Raw genomic sequence first — 19359 nt, 5'->3', positions numbered from 1 at the left:
TTAAAAAGCCCATTGGAGGCCCTTTCTCAAAGTCCATTTCAGTGATATTTGTCTGCTGGAAGGACGAGGAGGCAGCAGCTCCACATGGTCCTGTCACCATTTCAGCCTCACAGGGGAGGAATCTGATCTGTACCTGGGATTTCTCCTCCAAATTCCCAAATTCCAGCTGGGTCTGTAGGGTGCATCCTCTATGGGCAAAAAACCTGGGATTGGAAAGCCTTCTACCCATCATTGCTGCTTGTTTTACATTTTTACACTCAAATCCCCGAATGAAAATGGAGAATTTCATGGCAGATCATTTCACCTGGAATTACATCTGAACTAAGGCTCCTTTTCCTCCACATTCCAATGATGTTATAATCATTGGCAGTGACACTGCAACATTCTGCTTTCAGAATTATGTCTCACTTTAGACCAGAAATATAACAAAGAATTCCTCAGAATAAGTTTTTCAGGATCCACTCTGTCCCGTAGACCAGAGCTGATTTGGGGGTTAAATCTGGGGTTAAATATTTAATATCTACAAAACCAATGTTTCATCAGCCTCTGCAGGGCCATGTCCCATCACCACCAACACCACCAAAAAGCAGATTTAGTGCCCTGCTCATCCCATTGAATTCCTGAGTTAAGAGTGGAGGAAAGTATTCAGGGAGATGTTGCAAACCTGGAACTCTTAGGGGTCAGACATTTTTCTTAATTCCAATAACAGAGTGAACAGTTTAGAATAACAAACTGTGGATTTTTACATTTATCAAAAAATAAAAAAAATAAAAATAAAAAAAGAGACAAATTTGAGTCCTAACATATTCAATGAAAAATAAAATAATTGCTTCACCAATTTTATTTTCCTAAAGCCATTGCTGGTTTCCTGGAGTTGCATAAGCACTTACTCAGAAGCAGAGCTACTATACCATGACCAAAGGAAATAATTCTTTTAAATTTTAAAAGAAAAATCCTTTAAATATACATGGCTTGCAAAACAAGCAGCAAAATGCTGTTTTATTAAATGGATTCCTTTTCAGTGGTTAAATTTTTAGAGCTCAGATGGTAGAAATAACTGATTTTCAATGACAGCATATATCTTTCTTGTGTCTGATTAGCTGTTGCCATTATTTATAGCTTTGTGCATGTGATAGAAACATAGAGAAGACAACATGAATCTTTCTGCCTCTGCTGACAGGCCAACTAATCCATTACTAAGTCTCCTCCATTCTTATTCCACTTAGCTGTAAACCAATAGTGTCAGTGCTGAATTATATTTGATATTGAAACTATTGATGAATTGCAAAGGTTAAAATTAAAGTGTGATGTATGTTGTGATCAGGAGCACGGTGTTAGAGCACCAAGTGATCTGTGCGAAATTATAACCATAAATACACTTCAGGCTCTGCTTTAGAGCCTCTGCCAAGCAGCTCCACTCTTGTGTTTCATTCCCTGTCCCCCCTTTCCTCTCTCTAAGGCTGTAGCAAAAGAAATGCAAATAATTTTGCTGATAAAGATCATGAGCTGCCTGGTTTTGATGACTTTCTGAACAAAAGGAAGTTGCTGTATTTCCCTGGGGACTCATCTGAAATACTGCTGCAATCAATGGGGAAAATATTGAGTGGTGTAACACGTGCTGAGCTTCTTGGTTATACAGCTACAGTTTATAAAATTCCAGGTATAATTCACTGCAGTTCAGCACTGCTGGACATCTTTACTATGGTAAAAAAGTACTTAGCAAATGAAAGAATTATTTGCTCAAAGCAGAATGAAAAGTGTCTCTATCCATAAGCCTCTGTTCCTTCATGTAGGCACCAGTTTTTCAGATGACAAATTTAGCAAAAATGAATGGTCCATTTTCTAAATACACAGCCTGTACTTTGTGAGGAAACATTCCTAAAATATCTTCCTCAGAAGAAGGCTGGAAATCATTATCCTACCGAGATCTCCCATTTCTGTTCCATTTTCTTTTCAGGTGCAGGACCAACGATGCAAGTCCCTCAATGCCACTGGAAACAGGCTCATCCTGCAGCTCGGACCTGGAGGAGAAGAAAGGTTAATAAATCCCCTTTCCTCAGCAAATCTCCCACCCCACGTTGCACAACAAAAGGGAACTCCAAGTGCACTTTTTGGGGTGTATCTTCAGCCAATTCCTCCATGGCACAACCTTAGGGAGCTGCGAGTTCTCTGTGTGCAGATGGCAACACTGGGAAAAAGAGTCAGAAAAAGGCAAAACTACCAATTTCTGGGAACAGAAATCCAACTCTGTTGATCATTTCCTTCCCAAATATAGAATTATAAAATCATAGAATGGTTTGTTTCCAATTCCAGCTGCCCTGTTCCAGACAAAGTCACCTTCCACTGTCCCGGACTGCGCAAAGCCCCATCCAGCCTGGCCTTGGACACTTCCAGCGATGGGATAGACACAGATTTTCTGTTCCTGTGGCTCCCTTTCAGTTTGAAGCCATCCCTCCCTGCCCTGTCACTAAAACCCTTGTAAACATTAAAATTAAATTAATTAAAACCTGAAAAGAGAGCTCAGAGAGAACATTGTGAGAAAACCACACAAACTCCACTCATCCCTTACCTTGGATGACAATGGTGCACCAAAGAGTTTCATTGGGAAGTCTTTGCAGATTTAGACCCAAAATCCCAGGCTGAATTCCTGGATCTGCTGCTAAAGAACTCTTTAATAATCTAATAATCCCTGTGATGCTGAAAATCAGGATTTTTTGTGGTGAGAATCACAGAATGTGGCACAGGTGGCACCAGGCATGACTTGGACAGGCTGGGACAGCAGAGTTTCTGTAGCTCTAAATAAAATCTTAAAGAAATATCTCTCCTGATAGTCCCATGCTTTCATCTTGATGAAATTTATGCTTGACTTTCCTGCAGTAATTTATAGCTTTTTTTTTAATAAAGAAGCAGCCTCTACTGGAGAGCAACCCAAAGGGAGAGATTTGTTAGCACAGCCCTGATTTAATTGGTTACACTGAGGTTTTGCACTTTTACAGGTGGTGGAGGAAAAGTGAAAACAATGACAAATGAATAAATTCCAAGTGCACAAGAAGTATTTATTTCTCTGTTTACAGTTTCCAGTCACAGAAAATGTTGTGTCTATTGATCCTGACATTCTGTGTGCCAAGGATGAGTTATTTCATCCACTGCTCCTCAAGCACTGCTCCACACCTTCCTGACAGAAAAAAATATTTTAAAAGTGTTGCGTGGTCATCTTTTGAGGTTTAAAGGCCAGGTGATCTACTGCTCTGAGTTCTCATTAAAGGGACTGGATGGCTCTTTGATGACACACCAGGAAAGGGGAATATATGGCCATGCATCTGCCTGTCTTTATGTCTGGCTCAGTTCAACTGCAGGAAAAAAATCCCCACACCCAAAAAATACGTCCAGCAGAAATAAAGTGTCACAAGATAGAATTAATTCCATCAAAGTTAGGCACAACTCCCAAAATTTGTGTGATTTTCAGGCACTTGCAAAATTTTTTACCCCACAAAAGAATATTATCTACAATTATATGGGAAAAAAGAAATGGAAGCTCTGACCTTCATAAACTTTACCGGGATCTTTGCCTGATTTTACCCCAAGATTATTCAGGTTTTGGCTAAACTCATAAATCTAAACTCTATCTATAAGGTAGAGCAAGAACTACACACAACTAAGAGAAACAAATGGTATTTTGCACACAGAAGGAATTGTGCAAAGTTTGCTTCCATTTGTATTTAGAGTAGTTCATTAAGGTTATTAAACACAGCACAACAGCACTGGGCCATCATTTTTGTGCCATTAATGCACCAAAAATGGTGGAAGTTTCTAGTGAATATAAATGAGTGGAAAATTTCTGATTTGGTCCAACAAAGTTCCCTGAATTGCAGAAATGTCCATGATGGAGCTGGAATATTACAAATATGGAGTTCCTAATACGGAAGCCCTGGAAAGTGACACAGTAAATGACACACAATTTATAAAGTAAACAGTAGGATTTTTTCCCCCTAAGTTGTTTCTTTAACTTCATTGATTAGCAATTCATCATCCTATTTAAAATTCAATATTAACAAAATTGTAATGGATCAGCCTGACTCTGAAATCAATTCCATAGTCATGGCCATGGCCTGTTATGAAGTAATGGCAATGCTAATTTTATTCTGCCAAATGTAAATTGAGTGATTTATCACACCATTATACACTCACACCGCTCCCTCAATTGGTTTCAAAATAAAAGGAGGCCAAAAAAAGAAAGCTCAGGGTGACAACTCCTCATTTCTGAATTAAGCAGCAGTGAGTTTAGCCAGCCAATCCATATGAAATGCAACAGAGGATTTTAAGGAAGGCGTCAGAACCTGATCCTGCAGGTCACTGTGGCCTCCCTAATGGTCCCTGAGAATGGATAAACCCTGAGAATTACTGGGTTTCATGTCAAGTGAGAACACAACCCTCAATTTCTGCCACATTTCAGAAAGAAATGTGACAGAATATAATTTTTATGTTAATTTTTTATTATTTCTTATATTTATATTTAATAAATATAATGCAGGACTGAGAAACAGAAAAGTTTCAGTTCTGTCCCTGATTCAAGGCAAACCTGCTGGCTCAGGTTGGTGCTTTATGGTGAAAGAACATCCCACAAAGACATTTTGGGAATTATTGGAGATTTAATTAAGGAAACTTGCTGAACCTAAAGCAGGGCTGCTCACAGGGGTTGCCCTCACCATCCACAAATTAACAATTTTTAGAGCAAATGTTCCTCTCAGCAGCCCAACAGAACAAGCTAAACTGAGTGGAGTGAGTTAGAAAATCCAAAATATCCCCAAAATGGAGCCTGATGGAACCAAGGGGGTTTTGGCAAACTAAAGGCAGGAAAACACAACCCACCATGGCCAGAGCAGGCAGGAATGGTGGGTCAGGTCAGCCCTGCCATAAATCCTTCACAAAACACAGATTTCTACTGGCTGGAATAGCAGGAAAACTTCTTTGGCTGTGAGCAGAGAGCTGGGACAGGCACTGCCACCACCCCCAGCACAACACCAGCTGTCCTAAATAAAGTGCTTGGCCTGAATTTACTTCTAGGAAAAAAAAAAAAAAAAAAAACCAAAATATTTTGTTTACAAAGCACAAAAATGCCCCAAGTTTCATCCATCCCTAATTGCTGTTGTGAATAATCTTTTCCAGGCCTTTTTTGTATTCTCTATATCTGTCTCTTACCCCTACTTATTGCATATCTAATTTGCTGTGAACAGAAGAAGCAAATAATATTACAGCTGCTAAAGGAGTGGGATGCCTGAAAAAGTCCAGCCATTAATGTTTTGTATTAGGGAGATTTCAAGGGGTTTGACTGCTGGCATTATGCAAAGTAAAGTCATTTTAGTCACTGCTTTGGTGGCTGCCACATTTTCACAGGGACGTGCTACACAGCCTGGGGCATCTTCAAATAATGATAAAAAAAAGTCAAAATTAAAGTTATTTGAGTTATAATTATGTAAGAATCACTCTAAGCCAACCCCAAATGATAACATGTATTAAACTTAAGTAAGAGCCTGGATTCTTGACAGAAGCCTCAGGGATTGATGTGATGCTGTGACAAATAAGCAGAAGGACAATTGTTTAAAAAGCCACATGAATGACTTATTTGATTATAATGTTGGCCCTCTGTAACCTCGTGTTTGTTCCACTTTTTTTCCCCCTAATTATTCCTGGTAGAAGGAAATGCCTGAACCAAGTCCAGGATAATTTTTGAACCCAATTTTTACATATTTGAACCACAACCAAGTGCACAGGAAGGCAAAGAGTGAGTGGGTATTCCTAGAAAACTTTTGAAAGTGAATATACTCAGTAAATTTGCAATACCTTTTGTTGAAGTCTGGAACTTTTTTTTTTTTTCATTTCAGTAAGCTGAAAATAAGAGGGATGAGAATGAAATACAGTCTGCCCTTGAAAAATGCAGGAAAGGACAACAAAAAGGAGCAAAGGAGGAGTGCAGGAATCCAAGCTAAGGTGGGAATAAAAATAAAGGAAAAGGAGGAAAGGAAAGGAAAGGAAAGGAAAGGAAAGGAAAGGAAAGGAAAGGAAAGGAAAGAAAGAAAAGGAAAGGAAAGGAAAGGAAAGGAAAGGAAAGGAAAGGAAAGGAAAGGAAAGGAAAGGAAAGGAAAGGAAAGGAAAGGAAAGGAAAGGAAAGGAAGGAAAGGAAAGGAAGGAAAGGAAAGGAAAGGAAAAGGAAAGGAAAGGAAAGGAAAGGAAAGGAAAGGAAAGGAAAGGGAAGGAAAGAAAGGAAAGAAAGAAAGGAAAGGAAAGGAAAGGAAAGGGAAAAGGAAAGGAAAGAAAGGAAAGGAAAGGAAAGGAAAGGAAGAAGAAAGGAACGGAAAGGAAAGGAAAGCGAACACACACCTGCAATCCCAAAATGCAGCACAAGACCAAGAAAACATCTGTGGATGAATTTATTTCTCACTGATGCACTGAACCTAAACCTTTACATAATACCTGGAGTACTTTTCATTGATTTCCATGGGTCTGAGCTCCTCATTTCCTTTCATCCCATCCTGCTAGTGCAGGAAGTGCTCTGAATTGCTGAACCTACTTAAAATTTTACCTTTCTGCCAGGCAGAGTGGACAGGACTGGATTGCAGCAGGAGAGATTTGCTGTTGATCATCTTCTTTTCTTCCAGCAGCATTTCAGTGTGATGGCAAAAACTCAGTGTGAGCAAAATGGATTAACTGGAGCAGTTCTGCAACTGAGGCAAAAAGCCTGTCAGAAAAAAAAAAAAAATAGATATGTTTTGCCAAATACTTAGATTTTCACTGAAGCAAAGGGTGAAGCTGAAGTTACTTCTCCCAGTGCATTCAGAGAACCTTTTGAAGGGCTAACACAGTGTGCTGTGTGCCTGATAAAATCCTCCCAAAGCTGTAAAAAAGCAGCCTTTAACATTTTCCAGTGAACTTCTATAGAGGCTGGAACCAGTCACTTACAGGGCTTGGAATTTGGGTGTTCATGTGCCATACACACCCAAGGATCACAAACTTCAGCCAGGAACGCCAGCACTGCCTCATCCTAAATTAGAAAACAAATAGAGAAATAGAAGGAAAGCAGAGAGTGAATTGTGAAGCAGAAGATGGTACCCCGAATATCCAGCACTGAAGGGATGAACAGAGAAAGGAGGAGAGACTCTGAGTGTCTGACAGGCTCAAACAGCACAAACAGTGGGGGTGGGGGAGCAGAAATCTCAATAATGGGTGCAGATCCATGGGATGCTGACAACCCCAAAGAGATTCACTGCCCTGCCAGCCGTCCCCTAACTGGGGGATCTGATGATAACTCACATCACAATGAGCCCAGAGACAGTTTTTGGGAGGAAAAGACACAAACCACAGAGTTCTGGGAGAAAAAGCCACTGTGCTCTAAGAGAATGAAGCAGATGCTAGAATTCCAGTGCTCTGCAGGCTGGACAGAGTCTCTGGCACTCCTGAATCCAGCAGGATGGGAAGGTGGATTTTCCCTCCCATCAAAGGAGCCCGTGGGCAGGTAGAGCTCAGTGAGCCCATCCATGGAGACTGCCTGGAACTCCCAGGGAATGTGGGAATTCCATGGGAATGTGGGAATATGGGGAATGTGGGGACGTGGGAATTCCATGGGAATGTGGGGAATGTGGGAATTCTATGGGAATATGGGAATGTGGGAATTCCGTGGGAATGTGGGGACGTGGGAATTCCATGGGAACATGGGAATGTGGGAATTCCATGGGAATGTGGGAATGTCAGAATTCCATGAGAATGTGGGGATGAGGGAATGTCAGAATTCCATGGGAATGTGGGAAAGTCAGAATTCCATGGGAATGTGGGGATGTGGGAATTTCATGGGAAAGTGGAAATGTGGGAATTCCATGGGAATATGGGAATGTGGGAATTCAATGGGAATGTGGGAATGTCAGAATTCCATGGGAATGTGGGGATGTGGGGAATGTGGGAATTCCATGGGGATGTGGGAATGTGGGAATGTGCAAATTCCATGGGAATGTGCGAATTCCATGGAAACATGGGAATGTGGGAATTCCATGGGAATGTGGGAATTTCATGGGAATGTGGGAATGTGGGAAAGTCAGAATTCCATGGGAATGTGGGGATGTGGGAATTTCATGGGAAAGTGGAAATGTGGGAATTCCATGGGAATATGGAATGTGGGAATTCAATGGGAATGTGGGAATGTCAGAATTCCATGGGAATGTGGGGATGTGGGGAATGTGGGAATTCCGTGGGGATGTGGGAATGTGGGAATGTGCAAATTCCATGGGAATGTGCGAATTCCATGGGAACATGGGAATGTGGGGAATGCTGGATGTGCTCTCAGCACCATGCAGAGGATGCCAGCAGTCCTGCTTGGAGAATGTTCTTCTCTTTTTCCCCTTGACTTTTTTCCCCTACTCACCAATATTCAGCAGAACTCTATTTTTTTTTTCTTTCCTTTTCTTCCAGAGGGAAAACGCTCTAAATGTCATGTAGTGCACCTGTTTTCCTGCTCCAGCAAATATTCATCCATCCCCTGCCATTCCAAATGCAGGCACTAAGGCATCACATTCATTTCCTACGAGGGATTAGCTCCTCATAAAGCCCCACTGCTGCTGCACTAACAGGGAACACTGAAGGTACAAGTGCTGCATTAATACTTTACCATCAGCCAGCTTTGATCCTCCGTGGCTGCAGCTCACCAAAGCCAATTAATTCCTGCTGAAGCCCTGCCTGTGGGCTAAAAACACCTAAGCACAAGTTTAATGCACTCTGCCTGCTTCCCCTGGGAGGCACCTGCAGACAGGAGCCAGTTTTAAACTAAAGCATCTCCTGGGAGCTGAAAGGCCCTGCTTTCCCTCTAGGCTGTTTAGCCAGGGATTTTTTATGGCCCCCAAATGGGTTTTCTGTCAGGGATGGAGCTCGTGCTGACACTGTTGTGCCACCACACACTTGCATTTCATTCAGGGCTGGTGGAATTATGGCACAGCTGCGCTGGGCTGCAGGGCAGGCACACAAATCTGGGAATGTGGCCGAATGTTTGTCCCAGCACACCTGGAAAAGCCTGGTGAGAGCTGTGAGAGCACAGGGCACATTCTGCTCCTCAGCCCTGCACAGATTCTGTGACCTTCCCAGGGTGCTGGGATTCACATTTGGCCTTTAATTCCCTGGAATTGGGCAGGCACACCCCATTGCTGTTTAATCCACCAGCTCCTGAATGTCAATGTGTGTCACAGACATCTTTTGTGGAAAATCCTTTCCTTGGGATTTTTCCTCCTGAGAAGCTGAAAAGCCTCAGGAACAAAATGTAAACATTGGTTAACTGCTGCTGTGGGATGCAACAGGTGCATCTGGGATTGGTCTCATGTTGGTTGTTTCTAATTAATGGCCAATCACAGTCAGCTGGCTCAGACTCTGTCCGAGCCACAAACCTTTGTTATCATTCTTTGCTATTCTATTCTTAGCCAGCCTTCTGATGAAATCCTTTCTTCTATTCTTTTAGTATAGTTTTAATGTAATATATATCATAAAATAATAAATCAGCCTTCTGAAACGTGGAGTCAGATCCTCATCTCTTCCCTCATCCAAGAACCCCTGTGAACACCATCACAGATGTGTGCCAGAAAACCAAATGTAAATGCAAAGGGATGTGTAATCTGTGAGAGCTAAGGAAAATGACAAACATTAGGAAAATGATCAAGTGACACACTTTACCATGGGAAGTAGCTAAATCAAACAGGATTCCTTCCATTTGAGCAGAGATGAGCACTCTGCACTGGATTGAAAAGGTCCAGCAATCCCAGAAAAGCTCTGGCAATGAATTTCCAAGGGGATGTTGAAATAAGCCAGCTCAGCCCAGGGCTCCTTTTATTTATTTCATTCATTATTTTGTTTACCAACACAGCCTCTGCACTGCAAGGTGGCCATGAAGAAATCAGATTAAAGGAGAAAATGAAGGGAAACCAGTGCCTCTGATTACCTGGGAGATGAACAGGATTCTTCTTTGTTAACCAAGTTCCTTGAGTTAAAATGAGACTCAGAAATCCTGAAAAGCACTGCTCTTGTATTAAACATCCCCATCTTGAATCTGGCATCTAAATCAGAGGCAGACTTCTTCAAAGGTTATTCATGTGTTATTTGTACAGCTTTTTATTAGTGGCTGCAGCAACTTGCTGAAGAGTGAAGCTGAAAAACAAGCCAGGCACCCTAAAGGCTGAGAAAAGAGAATTAAGAAAAATGTAATATGCACTTCAAAAAGCCACAGTCTCTCAGGTTTGGGGATGGGTTTGTGCAGGGATGGAGGGAGGATGCTGCAGGTCACAGGAGCAGGCAGGAGATCTGATTGGGCACATCGTCCACATCCCAAATTGCCTGAACTCAAATGATGAGTGATTTGTTCTTCATTAAAAAAAAAAATATAAATTACTGTTCATGGGAATATCTGAGCTCCAAGATTCCCTCAGAAATGACTTTCACAGGCTGTGAAAATGCTGCAGAAAACAGAGTTCTGTCTCTTTTTGGCTTTTCCAGCCAGCAGAACGTGCTGAGATTTGGGCTCCTCTATCCTGATACCACTTGAAAACTGCATTTTGCACAAAGCCCTCAGCACCACAACGTTAAATGTGAGATAAAGGGCTGTAATACACCCACTGCCTTTTTACTGAGTGCTTGCAGTTGCACCACAATCCTATACGATAAAACTTCTGCCCAAGTTTTTATTCTCTTTTTTTCCCCCAAATGGCATGACAACTGGAATCGCTCTATAAATGCACAAGCCTCAAAATATTTTCTTAATCTCAATTTAGGGTTCATGAAAAGACTTAAAAGGGATTTGCAGGTGGTCTGTGGCCATTATAACTCCACTAAAACAATAGAGCAGCACTGAGTTACATCCTCTGATTTAGAGACAAGAACTTCCCAAAATTATCATTAATAAACTGATGGAAAAGTAATTAAATTGTCACTAATGCAATTTATGTATGTCTTGGAACCTGATTCCCCCAAAATTTGGGAGGGTTATGGACATTAGAGCCAAATTCAACCATACTTGTGGTTGAAAACTTAAAATTTGGCAGTTGTAAATTTTTTTCTCCTTCTTTATCCCTTTTTATTTCCAGTTGAAATGCACTTGTACTGATAGAACTGAAGGATAATCAGAAAGAGAGCAATAAATACTTTGTAAGTCTGATTAAAGGTATTGATTTGGGAATTCTGAAAATTACTCTGTAGCTCAGTGGGATAACTCAAAGAGGGATCCTCAGCTGAAGTGGAAAATAATCCACTAAATAATCGACTAAAATCCACCTGGGGGAGGATCCATGTGTTCACTACAGATAAAATCACACCCAAAAAAAAAAGAATTTATGCTCTTTACACTCCAGATGAGCAATTTATGGGGAAGCCCATAAGGAGACGCTTTCCCCATAAATTTGTGGAGCCAAACCCACAAACCTCTAAGTGCAGCAAGGATGTCACTGAGGGGTAGAAGTTCCATTCAGGTGTTTTTAAAATTTCCTGAAGTTTAAAGCACAGGTGTTTTTGAATATGCCAGCTGGGAAAATCCATATGATTAGAGTGTAATTTTAAGGATATTGCTCTGCCTGTCTGCTGTAATCAGGGTTTTCTCTGAGGAACTCATCTCCTCTGTATCACCCAAGAGCTCGTTAATAATTACTGATTTATAAGGTACCATATTTCTGCTCAATAATGCAAATTTTATGGATTCCTGAACAGCTTCTTGAGTAATGTCATTATTTAATGTCAAAGGAGTGGGGAGTTCAAATAAAGCAGCTGCATGTTTTCTCTGTTTTGCATTCTGCCTCCAGGGGAGAATTCAAAAGAAAAAATCAAGAAATTTGGCATCAATCACATCATCAGGATGGATTTACCAATCACACAGAACTGAATTATACCTCTTATTAACCAAAAAACTCAATATTTAATATAAAGGCAACCTAAAGGAGATAATTACTTTTGCAATATCAGCAGAAGATGTAGCGTGCAAAGGTTCAAACTGTCAGGAAAACAATGTTTTGTAGAAAGCCTTTCGTGAATCCTCCTCTGTCTGGAGTAAATTGGACCTCTCTGATTAACTCTGACACGTGAAGGGCTTGCAAATAATTCAATTAATTCAAAAATTATTTTCATGGAAAAGAAACACATTGCTCTGCCACTTAACTAATAATGAAGTCAGTGTGGTGCAACATTTAAACCCAGGAAAACTTCTGCTGGAAGGACCCAACAGCACAGGAAGAGTATTTTTGTCAGCATTTCACTTTGCAGCCAGATCTTGCAGAACACGTTGGGATTTGGGCAGAACATTCCAGTTGCACACTGAGCAGCCTGCTTGGTTTTAATGGCAGACTATTTTAATGGCAGATTATTTTGATGGCAGATTATTTTAATGGTAGATTATTTTAATGGTAGGTTATTTTATCCCATGAAAATCAGCGCAGAATAAACCACTTTTCCATTTTTCTGTGAGTTTCTCTTTGTGTCCCTCAGCAGAATTCCCTCTGATTGTGAAGCTCCAGGTGTGACCATGGCCCTGCTTTCTGCCCAGTGTTTGTGTCATGTCCCAGCCTCTGCTGTTCTGTGGCTTTTTCTTCTCTGCATTTCCTCTTTTTCTTTAAATCACATGGGATTCAATGCAATTGTAAGGAGTTTTTAATTTCCCATATACATCAGCTATTAGATATCACATATTTTCACATGTTGTTATTTCTAATGCTGACACTGCAGACACTCTGTCACTCCCAGCAGGAAGATCTTGAATGGATCTGCACTGAAAGTGTTGACCAGAATAAATTTCTTCTCTTTTTTTTTTTTCCTTTTTTTTTGTTTTTTTTTTTAATTTTCTTTTGGGAGTTTAAAGTTCTGTCCACACTTAATTACAAAAATTGCCATTGTGAGAACAGAATTGCAAGAAATGTCTCCCGGCTGAATTACATATGGGACCAAACCCTGCAATCTCCATCCAATACCACTCCCAGTGACATTATTGCCTCAGTGACTCCCTGGTTTGAGCCCACACCTCAGATTTCACCTGAGATTCCACCTGAAAACATAATTTGGAGTGCACCAGAAGCTCACAACCTCTATTTTAGCAAAACTGGAATGAGGTGTATGACAATGTTCACAGGGGTTTTCAGGTGAGGGAAGAGACGAGGATCTGACTCCATGTTTCAGAAGGCTGATTTATTATTTTTTGATATATTTTACATTAAAACTATACTAAAAGAATAGAAGAAATAGCTAAGCTAAGAATACAAAAGAAAGAATGATAACAAAGGCAGCTGTGTGGGACTCTCTGTCCGAGCCAGCTGACTGTGATTGGCCATTAATTAGAAACAACCACATGAGACCAATCCCAGATGCACCTGTTGCATTCCACAGCAGCAGATAATCAATGTTCACATTTAGTTCCTGAGGTTTCTCAGCTTCTCAGGAGGAAAAATCCCAAGGAAAGGATTTTCATGAAAAGACATCTGTGACAGAGGTTTCTCCCAGCTCTGTTTTCTGCACAAAGTCCTGCTGCAGGATTAAAACCCCTTCCAGTTTGCAGAGCTTCTCCCTCAGAACCACATTCCCAGCAGTAAACGTGCCCTGATCTCAGCTTAACACACCAAAGCTGCTCAGGAATCAAACTTTCCTTGGTTATTATTGCACATTTTTAGGTGTAAATGTGACAAAACCTCCCCAGGCCACCTTGACCCTCCCCTCCTGCCCTGGGCTGATGTGAGAAAGAGCAAACAGATTGAAAGGAGTGAGATGAACTCTCACACTTGGATTGTTGTTATCTCAGTGTAATTCCCCCAGTTCTGTAATTTCTGCCCAAGAAACTCCTGCAATGAGATCACAGCAGAGCTGAAGGTCACTCCTGGGCTGTGTCATCCCCAGGAAATTCGATGTATGCTCGCACTGTACTTATCTGCAGTGAATGTTGTGCAGCAAATGGGATAAAGCAGAGGTGGGCAGTGGGCAGAGAGATAAAACTGAGAGTGAAATGTTGCCTTGGGAGGGTTCATGGCAGGGAAAATCTCACCAGGCTGCACAAGGCAGATCTGGGATGCTGGGGTTGGGTAAATTCATCTGAACTCATTTTTTTCTTTTTTTTTTTAAAGATTCAGTTGTGTTTAAGTAGATTTTTTTGGGTAGAAAATGAATTGTTGCACATAAACACATATGGCACAAAAATCAAGGATAAAGAGTTCCCAGCCCTACAGAAAATCACAAGGCACTGCCTAGAGGTAATGATTTTTTAACTGAAAATCTCACCAGGCTGCATGAGGCAAACCTGGGATGCTGGGGATGGGTAAAGTCATCTGAACTCATTTTTTTCTTAAGAGTCAGTTGTGTTTAAGTAGATTTTTTGGTAGAAAATGAATTGTTGCACATAAATACATGTGGGACAAAAATTAGCAAGGATAAAGAGCTCCCAGCCCTACAGAAAATCACAAGACACTGACTAGAGGTAAGGAATTTTTAGCTGAAAATCTCACCAGGCTGCACAAGGCACATCTAGGATACTGGGGCTGGGTAAACTCACCTGAACTAATTTTTTCTAAGAGTCAGTTGTGTTTAAGTAGATTTTTTGGTAGAAAATAAATTATTGCACATAAACACACGTGGGACAAAAATTTGCAAGGATAAAGAGCTCCCAAACCTGCAGAAAGTCACAAGGCTCTGAGCAGAGGTAATGATATTTTTAACTGAGGGCTCCATGTCAGCCTTCCAGGCAGGCAAAGGGTTTCAAGCCTGCTGTAGGAAGCAGAGAATTCCAAATACCTCTGCAAATTCCTGCTAAAAATCAGGTTTTACCTGGAAATGTGCACTAAACATTAAACAGCAATGGATTTTCTATGTAATCAAATTGTTCTCCTATTAGTACTTTTCATGAAACACATTTTACACTGAATCCCATTAGCTCTCCTTTTTGCAGTTCATTTTTTCACATAACTCTTCTCCTCCCCTTGCAGAAAAAGCAGGGAAATATCAGAATTACAAATTCCATTTTTGTTTCCATCAGCTCATTATATAAATTATTCAGAACTCTTTTATAAAGTGGGGATTTCAGCTTCCTTTACAAGAAATAAGGAGAAAAGACAGTCCTAAAACAAAACAAAAAAGCTAAAAAACTCCTCAAACATTAGATGCAGCTTTAATTATATTTTCCATTAAAATGCAGCTTGTTCACCAGTTTATAATGTCAAAAAATATCCTTTATACAATAGATGTTACTCAGAATATTTTCTACACTTATCATAATCACCATTCCAAACCTCGTAGCTCTCCCTCCACTAAGAAAAGAGGAAGGGAAACAACAGAGGAGCAATTCCCAAGGTACAATTTTTCTTTTGGGTTTGAACTCTCCATTTTCACATCCATCTCCAACAATCACCATTTTCTGCCGCCTCCAAGTTCCCTTTTACAGCAAAATCTCCTCACCCTATTCAAGTCAGGATCCACCACCTTGCACGTTGCCAAATGAGAGATTTTAATCAAGGAATTACAACCTGTGGCACATTTCTTAACCAGAAATTATTTCCAGTTCCTATTTTGAAAATAATCAAAGTATTCACATCAAAACCAATGTGCTTCTGAGGGCAAAATTTCATAGAAAGCACCAGGAAAAGTTTGGGAGAACTTTAACTTTTTATCAATATTTATTTGCTGCAGTGAAATTCAAATACTGTTTTAGCAGCCAATGGTTGTTCGGCAATCCAGGAAAAATTAATTCACTTTTTTCAGATGGAGATCTGCACCTTGCCAATAAGAAACACAAGTTTTCTTTTTCTTGACTCATTTAAATTGTCTACCACTGAAAGGAAACACAGACAAAGGATGTTATGATGAATTAGAAAATCCTTTTGGATTGCTCAGGGTCAGACAGGTTTTGGGGTTTTCCTACTGGAATAAAACCAAAGTTTAGCTAAATTCACATCACTGATATTGATTTTAGGGTCCAGCAGAGAACCACACAGGGATGTTCATCCCTGCCTCGCCCTAAGGAAGGGGGAGCTGGAAACTTGTGGTAAAGTCACCACAAACAGCAAATTTGACAATTTTCAGATGTTTAGGTAAGAGATGAAATAGTACAGAAAATCAATGTGCTTTGTTCCAAGAAAACAAATGTCAACAGGAAACCACCAGGCAAGATTCTACCAGAAAGAGAAATAATGGAATGAGTGCCTGGAACAGGGGAAAAGGAGGAACAGGGAGAGGAGCAGATGAGGGCTGACATTTAAAGGTAAAACAACAGACCAGATGTAGCTGAGGGTTTTTCCTGACTCCATTTCCTGGTGAATTCAGTGTAAATTCTGCTTTTCAGCTATAATTCAGCAATGCAGAAAGTGGTGTTCACTGTGAGACACAAACCTTGAGAGTAAATCTCATTTAACTCTTGTGTTAAATGTGTTAACACTCACCTAAGTTCCAGGTTTGTTGAGAGATCTCCAGATCAGTGCAAGGTCTGGAGAGCCAAGCGGAGCCTGAAATTCTGGGGCAAAAAAGGAGGCAAAGCAAGAGCTGGGAAAGGAATGTGACAAAAAAAGGCAAAACTCTGGAAATTCAAAAATCAGTGAACACCCAGCACACACCAGCAGTGTCACCCACATCAGAGGAGAACATGTTTCCTTCTGAAGATGAGAAAGGGGAGTCAAGAAATCATAATTCTCATCTGGAACATCAAACAATAAACTGATTTCCTTTAGATAAAACTGTGTAAACATCTGGATTGTTAATAATGAAGCAGATGACAGCTGACAGCAGATGTCAATTGTGCATTTAGAGAGGATTCCATTGATTGAAAACTACATGTTTTATCTCCCCAAATAAAAGACACATGAAACAGATTCTAGCAGTGTTGCAGGGGAATGAGGCAAGTTTAAACTCTGTATCTAGTGGATTTTTATGAGCTATCACATTAAACTGCTCATATACATCCAGCCCAAAATTAATAATGGAAACACGCCTGAATCCTTTCAGTCAACATCAATCTGTGCTTCAAGGGAATATGATAAAAGTTGTCAACAGAATTATATAAAGGAGTCAGGATTAGTGGTGTCTCTTTGGAAACTGATATCAAAGTTTCTACTGAACAAAGTTTTGTTGCTGATATTTTCTGTCCATTCTTGCTCAGCTTTTCAGTAGCATAACAATGGGTGAACATCCAAATATATTCTTTGCTCTTTGATAATTATTTATTATCACGTGTTTATTGGAGGAAGAATCTAAAAGCAAGTAATATATTTGATAAAATATAAAAGAATATATAATATATAATATATAATATATAATATATAATATATAATATATAATATATAATATATAATATATAATATATAATATATATTACATGCTGTATATTATATGTTATATACTATATATTATATTTTATGTATTCTATATTATAGATTTATATTATGTGTTATATAACGTATGTTATATGTTATATGTTATATGTTATATGTTATATGTTATATGTTATATCATATATTATATATTATATATTATATATTATATATTATATATTATATATTATATATTATATATTATATTATTTGTGATACTAAATAATTATATAACATCCAATAATAAATTACTCCAATAAACAATCACACTAGGTGACTGTTTTTTTAAATATCCTTTTACTTGGTTTTGCATTTATTGATTTGTTTTTTGAGGGGATGAATTCTGCTGTTTGACAACCTCAGAAGCTGAAATATTTGATAGTTGTTATTTATGACTCTGTATTTCAATAATCTGTGGCACCTCCTTGTCCTTTAAATTATTGGCAGCACTCTGTGGTTTTTATTAAAATATCTGGGATGCTTCTTTTTAATTTGTCAGACAAGGGGTGGCACAGGTGGCAATGCAGAACAGGAGGATTCATCTGAAACAGAAATAAACCCCAAGGACATTGCCCTGCTGTCTGTGTTTATTCAAATCCTCCTGACTTTTGTGAGAATCCTGAGCGCCAGCCCAAGTTCTTTTCACCTTTCCAGCAGGTAAACAATCATTTTCATCTGCTCTGATAAATTCCCATCATTTCATTCCCACCTTGCTCAGGGATATCTGGAAGTAAAAATGTCCACTCAGTTAAAACCTGACTTAATAAATCAGCACATCCCAAATAATCTTGGAAGTTTAAGCAGCACCAAGAACAACCAGAGCTGAGCAGCCAAAGACACAAAGACAAGACCCAAAACAATAATTACTCCTTTGGAAAGCTGAAAACCCAGCAGAAAAGCAGGTTTTTCAGGTAAATAAACATGTCCAGATTGACTTGGAAGCATTTGCAGCTGGGGCAGAGGAGTCATCACCAGAGTGCAAATAAATGAGAGTTCTCAGAATTAATATAAAGCCTCGTCTCATCCTGCAGCCTGAGAAAAACTAATCAAATCAAATAATTTATTCAAGGAATAGCAACTGGAGGACAGCTGTCATCTCAATTAAATGGGCCCCTATTTCCAGTCATGCCACATCACTCCTCCCTTGACCCCAATCCATCCATTGGTGTGGTTTGTGTTAGAAACACTCCTCAGAGGTAATTCTGCCTTCTAACCCCAGCTCTGCCCTCTGGGAATTCAGTTTTGTCTCATCAAACTCTGTTTCCTGTCTAACCAGCTGATAACTCCCCGTCAAACCTGGTAATCTTTAAGGAGCCCTCAACAATTTTTTGTACTTTCTTTTGACCTTTAATTTCCTTTTTTTTAACTTAGAAATGAAAAGTAATTTCATAAAGGTGCAAAATGAAAGGACGTGGTTGAGAATTTGAAAAGTTTCTCATGTAATAGAGGAATTCTAATAAAGGATTTGTCATGCTAAAAAATAAAATCCCATTTGATTGCACAATTCTTCTGAAATTATTCAGTCTTTTGTTCACTTTGGTAAATGAATTTTTTAGTATCATAAAAATCATAGAATATCCTGAGTGTGAAAGGACCCACAAAGGTTATTCAAGTCCAGATTCTTTTGTTATCACACAGAATCTGCATTACTCTGAGTGTGGTAAAATACACGATATTTTCAGTATATTTAATCCTACCTGCTTGAGCTCTGTGGACTTAAATGGACATCTCACAATTTCTGCCAGAGAAAGTTGTGATATTCTTCCTTGCCAGTTTCCAAGAATTTCCTCTGGGAAGTGGCAGTTGTGAAATCTGTTGAAAGGAATAAGGAAAATATGAGAAGAATTCATCATGGGGATGATTTAAAACATTCCCTTCACGAGATGTGTCTGGGACATGGAGATAATGAAATCACACGTCCTGATGAAACATCATGGAAGAATAAAACATTTTATTGAATGTGATGAAAGTAATGTGAGATGTTAAAGTTTAAAACTCTCCCACACTGTAATTTGTAAGA

General features: G+C 39.6%; 1 protein-coding gene across 1 annotated transcript in view; it reads right to left on the bottom strand.

The window, feature by feature from the left end:
* Positions 1 to 503: 503 nt before the first annotated feature.
* LOC113460272 (uncharacterized) overlaps positions 504 to 19359 on the bottom strand; it is a 31279-nt gene continuing 12423 nt past the window's right edge. The window contains exons 5-9 of the mRNA XM_074547494.1: positions 19037 to 19151; positions 16416 to 16486; positions 6958 to 7039; positions 6581 to 6736; positions 504 to 2188 (exon numbers count right to left, since the gene is read on the bottom strand). The gene's annotated coding sequence lies outside the window, so the exon portion shown is untranslated. The remainder of the gene's footprint in view (positions 2189 to 6580; positions 6737 to 6957; positions 7040 to 16415; positions 16487 to 19036; positions 19152 to 19359) is intronic.

This window comes from Zonotrichia albicollis, chromosome 9 (genome assembly GCF_047830755.1).
Source record: "Zonotrichia albicollis isolate bZonAlb1 chromosome 9, bZonAlb1.hap1, whole genome shotgun sequence".
Lineage (NCBI taxonomy): Eukaryota > Metazoa > Chordata > Aves > Passeriformes > Passerellidae > Zonotrichia > Zonotrichia albicollis.
Note: the sequence above shows the minus strand (reverse complement) of the source record. Positions and strands in the feature narration are given on the sequence as shown.